Here is a 20,902-nt window from a genome sequence, read left to right as displayed (position 1 = left end):
CTCTCTCCCTCTCTCTACCCTTCCACCTCTCGCCGTCTCTCTCTCTCTCTCTCTCTCTCTCTCAAAAATAAAATAAAGAAACATAAAAAAAATTTAAAATGCTCTTCAGATGACAAGAGACATTGGAAAATAAGCTGTGCTTTCCTGCTTTCCTCCTGCATCTTTTTTTTTTTTCTTTAACAGATGTAAACTTTAGCCTGGTCTGTGTTGAGTTTATTAGAAAATTATGAATATGCAAAGAATAATTACTTTTTAAAACCTTGGATCCATCCTTGGAGTTCTGTGGGCATGTTTCCATGAAAATGCGATCCTCCTGTTATCAAAAGATAAAAGATAATTATTCCAACGAACACCTAAGCAAAAGTCATGAACAGGCAATTCAGGGTAACAAACCATATAAAATAAGGTTAGATGCCTTAATAATCAAAGAAATGAAAACTAAAGCAAGATATCACTGGTCAAATTGGCAAAAGAAATAAAAAAAAATTGGCAAAAGATTTTGTAAAAGTATAAATCAATAAATGAAGTGCTAATGCCCGGGGCTGGTCAGAGGGTGGAGAATTGAGCACTAATGTTTTATTCCATATACAGAGATGAATATATAAGGATGCTTATTCTAGGACCATTTGTTTTAGTACAAAATTTTAAAACAACTTAAGTGTCTACTAAATAATGGTGTGTTTGAGCCGCTTGAGTGGGTCATTTGGTTAAGCGTCTGACTCTTGATTTCAGCTCAGGTCTTGATCCCAGAGTGGTTAGTTCAAGCCCTGTGTTGGGCTCCACACTGGGCATGAAGCTTACTTAAAAGGAAACAGAGGGGCGCCTGGGTGGCTCAGTCAGCTGAGCATCGGACTTCAGCTCAGGTCATGATCTCCATCTCGCGGTCGGTGAGTTCGAGCCCCGCGTCAGGCTCTGGGCTGATGGCTCAGAGCCTGGAGCCTGCTTCTGATTCTGTGTCTCCCTCTCTCTCTGCCCCTCCCCTATTCATGCTCTGTCTCTCTCTGTCTCAAAAATAAACGTTAAAAAAAAATTAAAAAAAAAAAGGAAATAGAAAAAAAGAAAGAAAGAGAAAGAAAGAAAGAAATGTGTATTCATGCAATGGAATATTACACATCTGTCAGAAAAGTGAAGTATCTCTGCATATACTGATTTTTTTAAATCTCTAAACATTAAAAAAAATTTTTTTTTAATTTAAAAAAGGGTGCTTGGGTGGCTCAGTCGGTTAAGCATCCAACTTTGGCTCAGGTCATGATCTCACACTTCATGGGTTCGAGTCCCGTGTCGGGCTCTGTGCTGACAGCTCGGAGTGTGGAGCCTGCTTCAGATTCTGTGTCTCCCTCTCTCTCTGCCCCTCCCCCACTCATACTCTCTCGCTCTCAAAAATAAAATAAACATTAAAAAATTTTTTTTTAATCTCAAGATGTGTTGCATACACAAAGCAAGTTACAGAACAAAGTAATGTTATCTATACGCACATGTATGGAGACATTAGTAATTATACTTCCGGAAGGATATGTAGGAAACTGTTACAGCAATCTCATTGGTTACCTTAGGGGAAAAGGACTAGAGGTAAAGCATGAAAGACTTTACTTTTCACTTTGTACTTTTCTGTGTGGTTTGAATCTGTGCAAGAATTGCTTTATTCTAAAATATGAAATGTAATTTTTTAAGAAAAAGAATAGGTTACATCTTCATGGTTTGACACGGGAAATTTTCTGCACTGTAAGAGGAGAAAGTGCAGAAAAATCACAATGTTATGACTCTGTTAATGGTGCTATTTCTACCTAGATAAAGATGCAGACATACACAGTGTTTGAAGAAGTCTGGATGAAAATAACTCGCACTACCATCTATGCGGCTGCCCCACAGCCAGAGTGGAGAAGTACTGACATTGTAGAAACCTTCACTTTCTATGTACTGTTTTTACTTTTTTGTACAGTGCTAGTGAATTATCAGAAAGAAAAACATAAATTTTTCCAAGTGAGGGGAAAAAGAAAAAAGAAAGAAAGAAAGAAAGAAAGAAAGAAAGAAAGAAAGAAAGAAAGAAAGAAAGAAAGAAAGAAAGAAAGAAAGAAAGAAAGAAAGAAAGAAAGAAAGAAAAAAAGAAAGAAAGGAAATCCAGTCCTCCCAACGCCCTTTTGCATGAAGCTTGCATGAAGTGCTCTGGTCTGCTCTATGCAAAAACAGGGTTTGACTCCGCCTATCACCTGGCTCCTCCAAGCTTACTCTCACCACCTTCCCTTTTAAATCCCACCTGCCAGGGAAGCCTTTGTAGTCAGAGTGGGATCTCTCCTCTGATCCAACTTATCTACCCCAGGCTTACCCAACTAGAAAAACTGGAAAATAAAAGTCAAAAACAGTACGTTCAAACAAGACGCTGAAAACTGGCCCAACCTGTACACGAAACCAACATGTCTTATTCAAGTGCCATGAGTTTGTGCAAGGAGCTAGCAGCCCGCTGGGAGGAAAGGAAACGCAGGCTGGAGACCCAGGCCCCAGTGCATCCCTGCCATTTTTTGAACTCCACCATTTTTCTCACCTGCTCATCCTATCTGTTACTCTAACTCAGGAGGCTGATAAGAGAATCTGGGGAGGCAGGAGCAGTGCTATGGAAATAAAAGGTGATTAGTCACATCATCGTGTGAGCCCTGGAGGACAGGATTTGTATTGTGCGTTTGGTATGAATATTGCCTGGAAAATGAGGAGAACCCAAGATGTTCATTAACACAAATGTGCTTTGATTTTACGAAGAAAATGCTGTGACAATCCAACCCAAATGATTTCTCTTTTCAATGACTTTTCACCTGAGGATCTCAAAACGTCTCTTCCAGTCTTCCATCACAACTGCCCCATAATGAGTGTGGACTGCTACTAGGCCACCAATAGTAGTGTTGACACATTTTCCAGCAGTTCCCCCCGTCCCCATCATGAATAATACGTTTCTTGTTAATGGTGAGAGCCATTACAACAGGAAGGAAGAGCAGCTCAGATGTGTCTGAGCGCTGGGAGTTTAGAAAAGAAACCTTGGGTGAAACTGGAAGAGGAGACTGAGCAGGCTGAGGGGAAGTAGCCAAGCAGAGATTTCTAAAGCCAATGCGATGACTTAACCCTACATACTGTGCAGGTCTTCTTTACTCTTTGTGTGAACCTTGTTATTACTCTAGTTACAGAAGATTCCACGAGCTGGCGCACAAAGCAAGAGACAGCAGTGTTCCTTGTAAGCTGAGAAAATATTTAGACGACAAGGTTGACTACCGGTAGTGGCTGAATTGTGTCCCCCAAAATAGATATGCTGAAGTACTAGCCTCCAAACCTCAGAATGTGACCTTATTTGGAAAGAGGGTCTTTACAGATTTAATCAGGTTAAAACGAGGCCATTAGGGTGGGCACTAATCCAATATGACTCGTGTCTTTCTAAAAAGGGGAAATTTGAATACAGAGACAGACACACAGACATACAGAGGGAAGAAGATGTGGAGACACAGGAAGAACACCATGGAGGGGCAGAGATTTGGAGTGATGATGCATCTATAAGCCAAGGAATGCCTGAGGCTACCAGAAGCTAGGAGAGAGGCCTGGAACAGATCCTTCCCCAGAGCCTGCAGAGGGAGCACAGCCCTGCCCACACCTTGGTTTTGGACTTCTGGCCTCCAGAGCTGTGAGACAGTAAGTTTTATTTATTAAGTAGATAACCACCCAGTCGGTGATACTTTCTTATGGCAGCCCTAGGAAACTACTACATGCACCACAGTCACATATCCTCCCAGCAATGGGTATTTGTAGGACAAAAAAAGTAACAGGAGTGGCTTTTCCACTCTAGTGGTAGATTTTTCTGAGAACACTCAGCCTGGAGATAGTTCTCTTTCCATAGAAAGCAGAAAGCCAGTAAACCCTCCCTCTGCAGCCTGGCAGAGAGGAGAGGCGCAGAGCCCAGTGTAGGCTGGTAGGAAGCACACCGTCCTACCTTGGACCATTGCTTGGCTCTGTGCAGGGGCCCACACTGTGCACACAGCTGCTTCAAGCCCCACATTTTACCAAATGGAGACAAAGACAGGTATGGGGCTCCCCAAAGGGAACGAAAGTTCTGAGACCAGGCAGTGACCCTTCTAATGCCAACCATGGAGACAGCAATTAAGGGCAAGAGGGCTCACAAGCAAAAGAGGACCTGAAAAATCTCAGGAATACCCAGAACTGGACCCTATCTGGCAAAGGAGTTTTCTTTGCTCTATTTGTTTTTATTTTATTTTAAAACTTACTTGGGGGGAAGTTATCATTAAATTGCAACCCCAGTGCTTAATCTTTGTATGTATATTTGTGAACATATAACTTATTTCTGTGTATGTGTGTCATTCTGTTCTATGGATTCAGTCTCAGCTCATCCTTTTGTTATCTTTTTGAAGCCAGGAAATAAAAACAAAAATTCGGGGCACCTGGGTGGCTCAGTCGGTTGAGTGTCCGACTTCGGATCAGGTCATGAGCTCACAGTTTGTGAGTTTGAGCCCCGCATCCGGCTCTGTGGTGACAGCCCATGGCCTGGAGCCTGCTTCGGATTCTGTGTCTCCCTCTCTCTCTCTACCCCAACCCTGCTCACATTCCATGTCTCTCTGTCTCTCAATAATAAATAAATGTTTAAAAAAATTATTAAAAAAAAAAGCTCAGATGTTATTAAAGAGAAGCCCCTGGACCAAGGGGTCCCCACATGAGGGCAGCCCTGAGTGGGCAGATTCCAGGCCTGAAGCTGTCCTGCCAGGAAGGACTCCTGGCTGTCTGGGGACATGCTCTGCTCAGACCTAACCTCGATCTCTGCAAGGTTAGACAAAGGCCTCAGCACTGGGCCTTTGTTTTCATTGTCCGAAGACCCAGCTCTTCTCTCTTTTGTCTTAAGAGCAGGCCGGGGTGGGAGGAGCGGAAGGACTGACATCAGAGAGGTTCCTAGCAAACAATGTTACAAACTTAGGGTAATTTCCCCTATTTACCTCACTCAAAAAAAAAAAAAAAAAAAAAAGACTTCTTTTGTCAAAATAAAAAAAACATGTGAAAAGTGCAGGTTTGTTGTTGTTTTGAAGAATTTGAACAGTCGAGGTGTTTTCCCTGGTACTCAGTTTCAAAATCAACAAACTGGCAGCTAACTGCCTGAAAAAAGGAAAAATGGAGTCAGCTCAGCTCTGTCCTCATCCTTCCTCACAGCGCTCCCAAGTGAAATGAAAAGCGCGTCCTCGGCCCCTGCTGCCCCCAAACTAATGACTGCACAGTGCTTCACGACCCGCCTTGGCCTGCCCTGGCCACCAGCGTCCTCACGCCAGGTGTCAGGAGGGGAAGGAAGAAAGGTCGCCTTGTTTGTACGTTTGGTTATCTCACTACCACTAGGCTGGTAAAATGGTTTTTCTGAGAGCTTCTTGTTCGTCTGGCTTTTAAAAACTTGTTATGCTTCCTTTTTCTTCTTCTGCTTTTTTTCTTCCTGAAGGATAAGAGAGATGCAGACTTTCCACAGTGTTAACTGTCCCGGATTTTTCCTCCGCTGTACGACTGAGTGGCAGTAATGTGGTTCTAAGAGGCATGATTTGTTTATAAACATATCTGGAAATAGTTAAAAATAAAAACTGCCAAGGGTGGGGCTGGGTCATAGCCAAGTCATGAGAAGCAAGATGTGTATCCTGGAGGTGGGCATTAACACCCTGGCAGACAGAGTTTTGAAGTAATTTAGGGTCAGGTGGAAACAGTGATAGTACTTACCTACGGTATCTGATTATTCTTACCGTCAGTTTTAGGTTCTAGAGAGAATGGCTTCTAGCTTGCTGGGAAGCTGATCTGAGTGGCTCTATACTTGAAACACAATCCTGTTTTGTAGAGTTTCTTAGATGAATGCTGACCGGGCGGTATTTAAGGAATAGCTTCGTGTCTGTGGCTGCCCCAGAACTCACCTTTATTTCCTCTTGCTTCCTTCTCTTTGTGCTGCCTTGGTCCCCGGCTGTGACACAGACAGTGGAGGAGACTGCCTGGGGACCAAAAGAGGATGGGGAAGTCGTTAGCATGACTAAACTTGCCCTTCCCAGGTTCAGTACATCACCTTTCAATTCTCTTTTTATTCTGTTCTTTCTCTTCTAGTCTAGTGGGAGCGCCTCTTCAGTGACTTTAAGTAGGAGGTAGGGAGGGGTTGTTTGGTCAAAGGGCGTGGAGATGGGAACAGGAGAATCAAGGAGAGGAAACAGGGGGCCAGAGATAAAGAAATCAGAGCTAGAAGAAGAGAAATAAATAGAAACAAAGACGATGAATAATACCAGATACAAAAGAGGGAGCAAGATGATAAAGAAGTGAGACGCAGAGATGGTCCTGCAGAAAGAAACAATTCAAAAATAGAAACATGGGAGAAGCCCATACAGGGAAGGAAAGAACCAAATGGAAGTAAGTAATGGAACCCCAAATAGAAAGGACGTCTGAATGAGAAATGTGACTTAGGGAAGGAACAGAGAAGCCTTTGTGGTGTGTTTGTAGACCAGAGGGAGAACGACAGAACAGAGGGAATCCAGGAGTGTTTATTCCTCGCACCTACAAACAAAAAATTCATTATTTTTTAATCATGGAAGAAATAGCTCTAAGAGCACCAGGCCTTTCATGCTATCAGTCTGGCTCTCACTCATCTTACTCCCTTAGGACTCCTTCGGAAGTGTAAGGAGACGCAGCATGAGGAAAACCACATTTCCACCCAGATGACTTTTATATAAAGTTGATTTTAGAGAGATACATTTGCCTAGGCCCTAAAGCTGAGCCCCCTGTTCTGGGTGGTGAATGATCCTGAGCTTTTTAGTCTCTATAAATCCCAGGGTTAAATGACAAACATATCTTGATTCCTAAAAATCTGAATTAAAAAAATGAAATAACTATTTGCATGACTCCCTTTTCAGAAGACTGCTGTACTATTAATAACTTAGAAGTTGCCTTCTAAGTTTAAATAATTTAACAAGTAGAGTAATAAAAAAAATGTAAGTAAAGCATAAACTGATAAATGCAACACATACCCAGGAGAAGCAAAGATCAGTTATTTCATTACTGCAAATTGCTGTTACTAAACATTATGATAAATTATCAAAAAGATGCCTCTCCCCCCTTCTATAATTTCAGGTTATTAATTTTATTCATATACAAGTAATTCTTTCCTTGTGTGCCTCTCTTGCCCTGTATCTCTAATGAGGAACAGAAAAAAATATGCAGTAGATGAAATACTCAAATTGGAGCCAAAGCAAATGAAAAAAAAGATATCAGAAACAAATAACATTATTAGCTTTTAGCCCCATAATAAGCTCTTATTTATTTAGACCCTATTAATTTGGAATTTATAATAAGTTGATTGGGATCTGGGCAGAAATTTTCCTTCATTTAGCAAACTCTGTCTTGCTAAGTAGTACAAAAGAGTGATATAAATGAGACTACAAGGGGAATATTTGAAATACATCTTTGAGCACTTCAGGCAATCTCTTATATATGAATAATTAATATAACGAATACATATCATCCTTATCCAATAATTATCTGGTAATTCAGGAGGAATTTGTTAGGTCACCCTGCAGAGTAGGGACCTGTGGGTTTATCACTAAACAGCTCTCTGACCATAGGAAAGGCACTTAACTTCTTCAGCCCTTGTTTTTCTTACCTGTAACATTAGGCTGATAACACCAAATCTGCCCAGTTCAAGTGGTTTTTATGAACACACAAAAAAGAGAATGGGTGGGAATCCATTTTGAAATTTGGATGGTATTAGGAAAATCTATTTTATTTAAAATGAATTTGCAATTCATACTTGTCACTAATTCAATCTGACCTTCTGCCCAACTGCCTATAGCAGTGAGGTTTTTATGCTTTATAAAGCTTCAGTGAAAGGAAATTCCCTAATGAAATATGTGGACATAAACATACATGTACGGTTATAAACATTCATCCTCTTTCTACTCCTGGAAAGAGTCTTCATAACATTATTATGAAGTCTGACAGGCTTGGGTTCAAATTCAGGACCTTCCAAACAGATGAGTTAGCCTAAAGAATGATCTCCTTCAGCCCCAGTTTCTTTGTCTGTAAATAATAATACCCGCTGTATAGAACACTTATAAAGACTATGGGAGAGGGGCAGCTGGGTGGCTCAGTCTGGGTGGTTAAACGTGACTTTTGATCTCTGCTCAGTCATGATTTCACAGCTCATGAGTTTGAGCCCCACTCTGGGCTCTGTGCTGACAGCATGGAGTCTTCCTGGGGTTCTCTCTCTTTGTCTCTCTCTCTCTCTCTCTCTCTCTCTCTCTCTGCCCCTTCCCTGCTTGCACACACGTACTCTCTCTCTCTTTCTCTCAAAATAAATAATCTTTAAAAAATGCAAAAAAAAAGGGGGCGCCTGGGTGGCTCAGTCGGTTAAGCATCCGACTTCTGCTCAGGTCACGATCTCACAGTTTGTGAGTTCGAGCCCCGCGTCAGGCTCTGTGCCGACAGTTCGGAGCCTGAAGCCTGCTTCGGATTCTATGTCTCCCCTTCTCTCTGCCCCTTTCCAACTCATGCTCTCTCTCTCTCTCTCACTCAAAAATAAACATAAAAAAATTTTTTTTAAATACAAAAAAAAGAGAGTAGGGGAGATAATGTATAAGCATATGTATAAGATAATGTATAAGCATAGTGCCTATCACAGAGTGGACACTCCAAAGAGGTAAGGATTATTAATATGAAAGATAAATTGCCTTGGAGTGCTGTTTGCATTGGTGAAAATACTCAAGACTCATCACTTTGAGTCTCCTGCTCCCAGTACAACTTAGCTCCCAAACATGAGGCCAAGTAGAGTCTTAATCACGGTGTCCTGTACAGGCTTTTTTTTTTTTTTTTTTTTACACATAGACAACCTATATTGCTTTTGATGAAATGTAAGTTGCAAAGTATCAAGTATCAAAATAATGTTTCCTCAATTTTAAAACACTTGCTTTTTCACATTTGAACGTTTTGGAAATCAGAAAGAGCTTTAGAATCTTTGTCAAAATAAACATGTCAACTGCTAGGTATAGGAGTTGCTAAAAGGAATTGTCATTTGCTTGTGATGGATGAATTCAGCCAGATCTTTCAGAATAAAGAATTTTCAAAGCCAGGAAGTATTGGTGTTTATGCTTCACTCAGTTGCAAAACATCTGTCTGTCAAGCTTTTCAAGAGAAGCTGTTGAACTTCCTGTAAGATGTAATCAATTAAAGAAAAAAAAAATTTAAGATTCAAAATCAGGTGCTTACAGAGGTCAAACTCATAGGCACTTTTATGAATGTGTCACCTCTGCTTGGCAACTGCCAGTGTTGTAGTGAATCCAAGGAATCTGTAGAATATGAGTGAGGATGGTGGTTAAGTAATTATATGAATAAAATGTGTGCTGTTTGTTGGTTAAAAAAAAATTGGGGGGCGCCTGGGTGGCTCAGTTGGTTAAGCGTCTGACTTCGGCTCAGGTCACGACCTCGCGGTCCGCGAGTTCCAGCCCCGTGTCGGGCTCTGGGCTGATGGCTCAGAGCCTGGAGCTTGCTTCCGATTCTGTGTCTCCCTCTCTCTCTGCCCCTCCCCCGTTCATGCTGTGTCTCTCTCGGTCTCAAAAATAAATAAACGTTAAAAAAAAAATTAAAAAAAAAATTGGGTATATTCAGTGTTGTATTTCTGGTTTTCTCTCTTAATAAAACTGTCATTTTAATTAGATAAAGCAATCTCTCTTCTGATTGACAGAATCAACAGAGAAAGCTTGTAGCTTTTAAAGTCATGGGTTAAGATATAATTAAATTTATACTTAAGATGGCTGCACTTTGCTGTATGTGTATTATACTTCAATACAACATTTAAAAATTACAAATGATATTCCTGTGTGTTTAACTTGAATACCTGAAGATTTATCAAAGTATATAACCAGGTACAGCTTTTGAACTAGTAAGTATAATGTTTTTTAAGTTTATTTATTTATTTTTTTAGTAATCTTTACACCTGACACAGGGCTCAAACTCATGATCTGAGATCAAGAGTCACATGCTCTTCTGACTGAGCCAGCCAGGTGCCCCTAAACTAGTAAGTATAATTAATCAGTTATAGAACTTACCTTTTGGGCTAAATCCTAGGCACTTCATGCACATGTTAAAATTTATTAAGAATTTACTCTGTCCCAGATACTTACTTGCAAGAGGTCTACCAACATCTCATTTAATCTTTAAAAGGCCTTATGAGGTGGGCATTATTATCTTTACAAATAAGGAAGTGTTTGTATAAGGCGCGTATAAAGTAGTTACTTTGTAGGTCGCACAGCTGGAAACTGGTCCAGGAAAAATGAGAATCTGCGCAGTGTGACTCCAAAGTCTTGCATTTATGTACTTTTTCACAGTCCCCCTCAACAATCTACACAATAGGTTCTATTGTTGTTACTTCACAGATGACACTCTAAAACTCAGAGAGGTTAAATACTTTGACTGTATCACACACCTTGTAACTGGGAGAGCCAGGATTCATACCCCGTCCTGTCTACAAAGACACTTTTGGCTCCTCTATCATAGCCAATGTGATACCTTTCTTGGGGGAGGACATGTTCTTCAGACATCGCCTTCTTTAAAAAAAAAACATTTTTTTTTTTTTTTTTTGCTGTTTGTTTATTTTTGAGAGAGAGAGACACACACACAGAGTGAGCAGGGGAGGGGCAGAGAGAGAGGGAGACAGAATCCGAAACAGCTCAACTGTCAGCACAGAGCCTGACGTGGAGCTTGAATCCACAAACCGCGAGATCACGACCTGAGCCCAAGTCAGACGCTTAACCGACTGAGCCACCCAGGCACTCCACACATAGCTTTCTTTTACATCACATCACAGTATACCCTAGGAATGAGGGTGGGGTGGAGAAAGAAGGGGAGGGAAGAAACCCAAAAGAATAGCTCTTAGAACTTCAAAGGAGCTGCCATTGAGCTCTGTAACCCTGGCCATGCATAAATTGGAATTTTCCTCTTGAAATGACCTTCTTTGGGTGCAGTTGCCATTAAATTTAGTTCACATCCATTTGGATATTATGCTGCGAGGTTTTCTAACTTGGCAACATTCCCTTCCTACTATGCCCTTATACACCTACCCCCCTTAAGAGAAAAAACAAAACAGAATTTTAAGAAGTGTAATCCTCAAACTTGGAAACCTCCAATGGGCAGTCACTGTTGTCTTGCTCCAAGAGGCACCAACCAGGGGATGCCAAGCTGTGTTCCTATTAGGCCTATTTTAGCTTCCTCTATGACTTACCATTTGTAAATTAGTTCTAACCCTTTGAGATTCCAACCATACCAATTTTAAGAAATGCTAGTTTCAACAACCATTTATCTTGGGCCATTTCAGTTGGCTGCCCTTTTCTTTATTAGTAACTAAAAATTACGATTGGAGTCACCTCCACGCCTGTGGAAAAAAAGCTTCATTTCTCCCCACCCTGAAGACATTTACAATAATGACTTGGGAACTTGCAATGGAGAGAGCATTGAACAACAGAGTACTATTTGGGCATTTTTAGCATTTCAGAAGTCACGTACTACTTGTAGCTTGAGAAATTTTGAAAGAATTTTCTAAATGTTGGGTTCTTGAAACAAATTAAAACAGATATTGGAAGAATTTTACAAAATTGCCAGTCTTTTGGGGAAGTTAATAGGCTATAATAATTTACTGAAAACAGTACGTTCTCATTTCCATGTGGTTCACTATTCATAAATGTCCCTTACAATAGTGTGTATTATGAAGAAAGGTGGGGGGCAGGCACGTGGGTGGCTCAGTCAGTTGAGCACCTGACTTTGGCTCAGGTCATGATCTCTCAGTTTGTGAGTTGCAGCCCCACATTGGGCTCACTGCCAGTCAGCAGAGCCTGCTCGGGATGCTACTTTCCCCACCCTCCCTGCCCCTCCCTCACAAGCGCTCTCTCAAACATAAATAAACACTTAAAAATATATGTAAAGGTCAGCATCAACCTAAACAATAAAAGTTATAACTTTAAAAAACAGTTTTAGTGAGACCTCTCATTAACAACGTTTATGAAGTAAAAGATTAAAAAAGAATTCCACAGTCCACGTTTTGAATGTTTGTCCTTTTAAGTAGTAGGTTAAGGGGTGTGTCATTTTCTTTTCTTTGTGTTCTATTTCCTTTCCAGCTGTTACATAGTGACATGGTTTGCACCTTCAGCCATCAAGGCGGTTGAAAAAGAAAATAATCTGTCCCTCTGGATTCTAGTTATGGCTCTGCACCCCAGCACCTGTAAACTCAAAGTCAGAACTCCATGGATGCCTGGATTCCAAGATTAAACCTCTACTCACAAGCAAAAGGGTTGGTTCGATAGGAGGTGGGGACAAGAAATTGTTTGTTTAGAGAGAGAGAGAGCTCTCTAGAGAAAGAAGCAGAGAGAGAGAGAGTGCGCGAGAGAGAATCCCACACAGGCTCTACACTCAATGTAGAGCCCCATGCTGGGATCACGACCTGAGATGAAATCAAGAGTCGGATACTCAACTGACTGAGCCACCCAGGTGCCCCCAAAATTATTTCTAATTAAAGAAGTGGAACTTATAAGCAGTGGTAATGAAACTTTAGCTGAAAAATACTAGACTTTCTAATGCATTTGGATATTAGGAGCTGTGATGTGAATGCCCCTTTTCATAATTATTGCAGTAGGTTGAGAAATCATTCACCAGGGAAAGTCGTTCATCTGGTCACCAGACAAGGGAGGCTTGGGTGGACTTAGTTAAAGTGTCTGTTTAATGAGGTGGGGCTGTTTTTGAGAACATGTGATGGGTCTAAGTTTCCTGGTGCAGAAGTGTTAGGCAGCGCGCTTTATTAGGAAAAGAGGAATCTGCAGAGTATTGAGAAACATCAACTTGTTGCCAGTCAGGGCCTCCCTGGCCACAGCTACATTGATGGGGGAATCCGTAGGATGAACAATGCCCATGTCTAATGTTGTGTTTACAGTTTTCCACCTTAGTGTAAGTTCAAATGCATGCTTTGTCACTTACTAGCCTTGTGATTTAAGGAAAGTTACTTAACCACCCTAAGCCTCACTTTGGTCATCTGTAAAATGGAGATAATAATGGTCGCTATCTTACAGGGTTGTTTAAGGGCCAATGTATGTAAAGCCTTTTAGCACAGCACCTGGCACATCACATGTGCTAATAAATGATTGAAATGTGTTTACATCCTTTTATTACTTAGACCATTTTTAAATGTGTCATTTGTATGTTGTGATGACAGTTTGCAAAACAATTCACACCACTTTGAGGTTTCATGTGTAGTAGGAAGCTCTGAGTTCTGCCCTGGGAAAGGGTACTTTTTTGGCTTTCTGTGGAAGAGTTTTGGAAATAATTGGTCTTTCCCACACTCCAGGACTTGAACTTCATCTGTGGACTCTAAAAAATGCAAAAGAGCTGGAGAGAAATGGCTACCTGCTGTGGAAGACCAGGCCCACCCTGTATCCTCAGCCCTCTGCTCTCTCGCCTTTGGGCCTAAAACTGTGTGTGAACAAGAAGAGCAGCTGTCACTATATGTATGAAGGCACCCAGCTGGGGGTGGACAACATCGAGACCTGCATCCAGAAGGTCAGCATCCAGCAGACGGGACATGGGTCGGTTCACTGGGGGTCTGGAAAGTCACACCCTTTAGATCAAGTAGGGGAAACTGGTGCCCAGAGTAAACACCAAAACCCAGCACGGAGGCCCTCAAGTCCATTCCCAGAGCTGATTCAGAGATTTAGGCAGTTTCTCCCCGCACCCACTCACAGGCCGACAATGGGAACTCAAAGAATAGGGCCTTCCTTCCTTCCTACTCTGACTACTGCAGACCTGTTGGTCAGCAATGGCCTCAGGGAATTGTAAACCTTTTGGAGAAAGAATCACAGGCGAGGGCTGCAAACAGACAATTCAGTGAAAATCTGTTCAATTCAAGGAGGCCTGCAGAGCTCTATTATTAGCTCCCGAAGCAGTGAGGGAGGAGCCTGGACGGTGCCCTAAACACCAATCCTCTTCAGCCCTTTTCTCTCTTCCATGGAGCCTACTTCAAACCTTCTCCATTGTTAAAAATCAGTACAGGGGCGCCCGGGTGCCTCAGTCGGTTAAGTGTCCGACTTCGGCTCAAGTCATGATCTTACGGTCCGTGAGTTCGAGGCCAACGATGGGCTCTGTGCTGTTAGTTCAGAGCCTGGAGTTTGCTTCAAACTCTGTCTCCCTCTCTCTCTGCCCCTCCCCCACTCACTCTCTGTCTCTATCAAAAAATGAATAAACAGTTAAAAAAATATTTTAAAAATCAGTAGAGAAAAGGGGCGTCTGGGTGGCTCAGTTGGTTAAGCGTCTGACTTCAGCTCAGGTCATGATCTCATAGTTGGTGAGTTTGAGCCCTGCATCAGGCTCTGCACTGAGCGTGCAGATCCTGCTTGGGATTCTCTCTCTCCCTCTCTCTCTGCCCCTGTCCCTCTCTGTCTCTCCCAAAATAAATAAACTTTTAAAAAGTCTTAAAAGAAAAAAATCGATAGGGAAAAAACCAACAACCTAGTAGAAAAATGGGCAAGGACATTATATTTGTCAAGGTTCTCTAGAGAAACAGAACGATAGACAGATAGATAAATAGATTTATTATGAGGGATTGGTTACATGATTATGGAGATGGAGAAGTCTCAAGATAATGCTGTCTGTAAGCTGGAGACCCAGGAAATCCAGTGATGCAATTCAGCCCAAACCTGAAGGCCTGAGAACCAGGGATGCTGATGGTATAACTCTCAGTCCCGGGACAGGAGATGAAATGCCCCAGATCAAGCAGTGAGGCAAGAAAAACAGGAGCTGATTCCTCCTTCCTCTGCACGTTGTTCTATTCAGGCCCCCACCAGATTAGACAATGATCACTCATGCTGGGGAGGATGATCTGCTTTCCCGAGTTTAGCGAATCAAATGCTAATTTCATCTGGAAACGCCGTCACAGACATACTTAGAAATAACGCTTAGTCTAGGCCCCCATGGCCAGTAGACTTGACCCGTAATACCAACCATCATGATGTGAACGGAGTGCAAGTCCACAGCTACACATTTTCCCTAGTAGACACTCTCATATGTATGCCAAGAAGTGTGCACAAGGAACGGATTAAATAAGGTGTGCTTCACAGTGGGGTGGATTTATTTGTGTGGCTGTGGAATCATCTTCAAGACACGGGTTAAGTGAAAAACTGGTTCACAACAGGGTTCTGACTTTAGACTTGCGGTCTAAAGAGATTGTATGAATTTACACTGTTATACTCCTCCCAGTCATTGATAATACAATTTATTAGTGAATATTTTTATTTTGGCCAATCTGATAGGTGAAAAATGAAATTTTGTTTCACTCTGGGTTTTTTTAACTGTGAGGGAAAGAATGAATTCCTTCTTAACAGATTTTCTTGCCTTGCACTAACAGAGAAATAGAACCCTCAGTGGGAACACCTTTAACCTGTCCCCACAGCCAAGCATATGCTCTTTCCTCCCTCACACTCATCTTTCCACGTTCTGTATCCTCCTCAGTCTCTGGAGGCTGTCCTCAGCTTCCCCTAGGTCCTTGCACTCTTTGCTCAGCACATAGCCCACCTTCCCTCCTGAGTTTTTATCACTGACATTTAAATTCACCAGAGTCTCCCGGATCTTAAACCACCACTCGGCAGTTGCCCCAGACCCTCTTTTCCTCTTTTGGGTTTAACCTCTTGAAAGAGTTGCCTACACTGCGTATTACCTGCTCCCCTCCCTGTGCTCACTCTGCAACCTGCCTTCTGTCTCTACCACGCTCCTTGAACTTGCCCCTCCAAAATCTCACGTGACTTCCATGTTGCTAAAATCACCGGACACCTTCTCGAGCATTCTCGTCTGCTCCTCCAGTTAGATTCAGTTGCCAAGCCTATATCTTTTGTCTAGATCCCTCAACAACTAAGTAACTAATTAAGTAACTAACTGCTGGTACTGGTCATCACTTTGGGGGTCTTGTGGGCAGCTCAGCTTCAGCATGCTGAAAACTTTCTGTCCCCAGTGCTCTCTCTCTCTCTCTCTCTCTCTCTCAGGCAATGGCTCTGTCATCCAACCAGTTGGCCAAGCCAGAGACTTGGGAGTGGCCCTGTCACCGTGCCCCTCCCCTGCCCTCTGTGGCCAACCTTGCAGTTACCCTTTGAATCTTCCTCCTCAGCTACTATACTAGCTCAGGCCACCATTTTCTCTGAGGAGTTACAATAGCTTCTCATTCAGTTCTCCACACTGCCTGCTATAGCCCTTTTCAAGGGCTTCTTCCTACCCTTAGGATAAATTCCAAATTCCTTACCATGGTTACAAGACCCTTGGTGACCTGGTCTCATTCACTAACCACCCTCTTGCATTCTAAGATCCAGACCTACTGAACTTGCTATAGTTTTCTAATGCCTAACATTCTTGCCCTCTTCTGAGTCTTTAAATATGGCATTCCCTCTGCCTCTTCTTTTTTCTTCTTATTTTCTTCTCCAGGATAACTTCTACTCATCCTTCAGGTCTTGGCTTGAAGCTCTCTTCCTCTCTTCTTTGTTTCTTTAGTTCTGATTCCTCCAATAAGATTCAAATTTAAGATGGAGCTTATGCCCTCCTAAAACATCATTGTGCCCCCTCCCACTGCTAAGTACCAGATAACCTTTGCAGGAACTGATGTATGCATGACCACCCCCCATTTCACAATGCATTTTGTAAAATACTTTTTTTATGTTTATTTATTTATGTTGAGAGAGACAGAGAGGGACAGGGGCAGAGAGAGAGGGAGAGAGAGAATCCCAAGCAGGCTCTGCACTGTCAGCACAGAGCCTGACGTGGGGCTCGAACTCACGAACCACAAGATCATGACCCAAGCCCAAATCAACAGTCTGATGCTTAACCGACTGAGCCACCCAGGTGCCCCTCACAATGCATTTTAACAAAGAAGTGTAAATAGAGCCTTTGCTTTTGTGGAATCATTATGGAGGAAGTAGCTTAGCCAGAAATACCCTATGGAGTTAGAATTACAATTCTAACTAATTTGTTAGTGTTGTCCCTCTGGTGATAGATATTAAAATTTACAGAAAATTTGTAATAGTGCATCCCCTCGTCTTCTTTTTTAAAACCCTGTGTGTGTAAAATGCACATATGTGTGTCAGAGAACAACTCTGCCAGATTGGTTTTTGTAGTCCAGTAGTTTGAACTAAAAAATCTGTGAGAAGATTGTTTTTTTAGCAAGTTTTCCAAAAATAATCTTGAGGCAAGACAGTGGGAACTGTGTATTTAAAAATGTATTTTCGTGGCTGCTGTACACATACAGTTTGCATTTCTGAAATTTTAACACATAGGCACCTGAAGTGCACTGTTGAAATCAAATAGTATACACATTCCAAGGCTCAAGGCTGACCAGTGTCAGAATTACAAAGGTCAATTGTTGGCAGAAAACAAAGTGTTTGGAAGCTAGAAAACATGGCTGTTTGTTCAGATTAATTCTGAGAAGGGGGGATGGAATCAACGAGTTTGTGAATCCAAGCAAAATTCAGACAGAATTTCTAGGAATGCAGTCAGAGTGAGAGCAGACCTTTTAGAAATGAAAAGAATTTAAACACCAAGTTGAATAAATGAAGCAGCAAAAGAAATGGCGTTGACCTAGCTGTGAAACTAAGAGAACTAAAGTAGTGAGTTCTTAGCGGACCTCGCAGAATTCCCAGTAAGAGGAAAACAAAACAAAAAAACAGGAGTGTTCGAAGCGGTTTTCTTTTCCTTAAGTCCACAAGTGTATGGATGTCCCCACAATCCACCCAAGCTCCCCTCCTCAAAACAGGCCCCTTCCGGACACTGTAGCCTCCTCTGCTGCAACCCCTCCCACCTTCTTACTCACAGGGAAACCTGGGATTCTCCTCACCCAACCACCGGCCTGAGTCTTTTCAGCTCCTACTACTTAATAGCTCTAGGGCCTGTCTCTCCACAGCTGCTAACCTGGTACAAGCCGCCCCCCCAGCCCACCCCCCACAACGCCACCACCACCCCCCACACCAACACAGCTCCTGCCTGGCCTGAGGGCAGGAAGGAGCATCTGTGCTGTCCGAGCAGTGCTATCTAGAGATGGACCTCTGGGTCACAGTCTGGTTCCAGCACTTTCCAGCCAAACAGTGCTGGCCCAATTTTTCTGTGTCTCAATCTCTTCTTCTGTGAAAAGTGGGGGACAGTAGCATCTGGCCCATAGGGCTGCGTGAGAATTAAACAAGCTGTGTATAAAGGTCATAGAACAATACTTGGTCTGTAGTAAAACATGTTACATAACATTAGTTACCATTTTTCCTTATTTCCTTATTCCCTTGCTTCCTTTCTTGACTCATTTGAACCTATTTTCCTAGAGCAAATCATGTTCAGATAAACTGATCCTTCAACTTACTGCTGAAAACACTTGGAGAATTTCCCTGTGGCTTTTAGAGAAACCCTAAATGCTTAAAGAGGCTGACAGGGTTGGGCTGGGCCCTGTCTCACTCTCCAGCCCCATCCTGTACCCCATCCCCCTATTCTCAGAGCTCCAGACTCTCTGACCTTCTTTCAGTTCTTCAAACCCTCAGAGCTTCCTCTCACCTCAGGGCTTTTACACAAGCTGCTTCCTCTGTACGAAATGCCGGAATGCCGACTCATCCTTCCTGTCTCCACAGGAGCCTCATCACTTCCTCAGGGAGACCTTGCCCAGCCTCCCTAACTAGGTCAGCCCTCACTATGGCACCATGTCTTTTTCCTCCATGGCACTTCTCAGGGTTCTCCTCTGACACATTTTCATGGGGTAATTAGATTCACATTTCTCTCATTCCTACAGTGGAAGCTCTGTGAAGGTGGAGACCATGTCTATTTTCCATTTATTCCAACCCTCAGAGCCTGGCATAGTTCCTGAATATAACACTGTGCGTGCTCAATTAATATCTTTGAGATATGGAGGGGAGGGAGGGGGTAAGGGAAGAAAAAGGTGTGCCCAAATGTCCTTGACTGTTCTGGAGGCCAATCTGCCACGAGGGTGTGTGGTGGGTTCTAGGAAACCTCTCCCACCACAAGCCTGTGTGCTCTTCCCTCCTCTCGCTGCCTTTGATTCATTAATGTGTTTCATTCGCAATTAAATTCAAGTGTTTATTCTTAGGAAGAAAGGTCCTCACGTTGGCATTATAATGTGACCTTTGAAGGCAATTTGTGGCATATTTTTTCTCATGCAGACATTTTGTGGCTCCAAGGAAGGACAAGGTCCTAGGCATGAGGTTGCAGGGGAATAAATTCCCCCCAGCTACATCCAAATGGGATGCTTGACCAGACTGTCAGCTTGCTCCCTGGTATTACCACCCCATACTGAAAAGCAATCCACATAAGGAGCTCCAGCACCAACAAAAGGTAATGCAAAGAAGAGAGGAGAGAAAAGGCTTCTGGGTTCACCTTTCCCACCATGTAGGGAAAGCACTAGAGAATGAAGGTCAGCATAAACAGAAGGACTCCTTTCTCTGAACTAAAAGCAGAAGAGATAGGCATTCCTCTTGCTGCATGTGGATGAATAGAGATGAGTTCCAGAAGAATAAGAGAAAAAGGAATGTCAGAGTTGAAAGTGATGGTTTACCCCCGGTCCATCCTCATTCTTACATCCAAGAACCAACTGAGGGTGAAGAGGTGAAAAGCCTTTGCCTGAGGCTACACAGAGGCCTGGGTTCCACAGGGAGGCTGAAGGAGGAAGGCAGCTGAGGTTTTTAGTGGTTTGACATTGAGCTCCTGTCCATAGCTCAGGTGCTTCACCCTGATTAAATCCTGATGTAACTGTAGGAAGTTGTGTCATTACCCCCATTTTATAGATGAAAACCCTGATGGTCAGGAAGTCCTGGGACAAGACAAAAGCTGTTCAGTGGAAACTTTCTGAGGCTAACACTGCAAAGTATCCTTGGCCTTGACTATGCACCTGAGCAGCCTTACCTGTAGGGTGACCACATGCTCTGGTTCACCTGAGTCAAGCCTGGTTTATACCTGTTGTCCCAGGGTCAGTAGTAATGGCACCTTCTTTTGCTCTCAAAAGTGCCCCTGTCGGGATAATACATTTATCATGTGATTACTCTAGTATCTACAAAATGGGGATATTCATATTACCTGCTCATGGAGTTTTCGCAAGGAATCAATGGGATTTCGCACGTAAAATGCATGGCATCTGGCATGTAGTAAGCACTAAATAGATGTTAGTGGTTATTGTTACTGTTATTATTATTATTAGGAAGGTATCTGAAGAGGGGGCAGCAAGGAGTAAAGACATGGTTTCCCACTTGACATGCCCATCATGGTCTCCACGAATGGTGCTCCCTGGAGTTGGGCAGTGCCCATTCAAACTGACCTCTTGGAGGCACATGAAAAGATGTTCAACGTCGCTCCTTATCAGGGAAATACAAATCAAAATCACACTCAGATATCACCTCACGCCAGTCAGAGTGGCCAAAATGAACAAATCAGGAGACTATAGATGCTGGAGAGGATGTGGAGAAACGGGAACCCTCTTGCCCTGTTGGTGGGAATGCAAATTGGTGCAGCCGCTCTGGAAAGCAGTGTGGAGGTTCCTCAGAAAATTAAAAATAGACCTACCCTATGACCCAGCAATAGCACTGCTAGGAATTTATCCAAGGGATACAGGAGTACTGATGCAGAGGGGCACTTGTACCCCAATGTTTATAGCAGCACTCTCAACAATAGCCAGATTATGGAAAGAGCCTAAATGTCCATCAACTGATGAATGGATAAAGAAATTGTGGTTTATATACACAATGGAATACTACGTGGCAATGAGAAAAAATGAAATATGGCCTTTTGTAGCAACGTGGATGGAACTGGAGAGTGTGATGCTAAGTGAAATAAGCCATACAGAGAAAGACAGATACCATATGGTTTC

At 42.7% G+C, this 20,902-nt stretch overlaps 1 long non-coding RNA gene across 7 annotated transcripts in view; it reads left to right on the top strand.

Moving 5' to 3' along the window:
• LOC131512756 (uncharacterized) overlaps nt 1-20,902 on the top strand; it is a 110,182-nt gene that overhangs the window by 84,768 nt on the left and 4,512 nt on the right. For 5 of the 7 annotated variants that reach the window (XR_009262296.1, XR_009262294.1, XR_009262297.1 and 2 more), the window contains exons 5-9: nt 3,423-3,666; nt 9,965-10,057; nt 12,150-12,632; nt 13,370-13,581; nt 19,206-19,377. This is a non-coding gene — a long non-coding RNA (uncharacterized LOC131512756). The remainder of the gene's footprint in view (nt 1-3,422; nt 3,667-9,964; nt 10,058-12,149; nt 12,633-13,369; nt 13,582-19,205; nt 19,378-20,902) is intronic. The other 2 variants (XR_009262295.1, XR_009262298.1) reach the window with 2 other exon arrangements.

Source organism: Neofelis nebulosa, chromosome 1 (genome assembly GCF_028018385.1).
Source record: "Neofelis nebulosa isolate mNeoNeb1 chromosome 1, mNeoNeb1.pri, whole genome shotgun sequence".
In the NCBI taxonomy this organism is placed as follows: Eukaryota; Metazoa; Chordata; class Mammalia; order Carnivora; family Felidae; genus Neofelis; species Neofelis nebulosa.
Note: the sequence above shows the minus strand (reverse complement) of the source record. Positions and strands in the feature narration are given on the sequence as shown.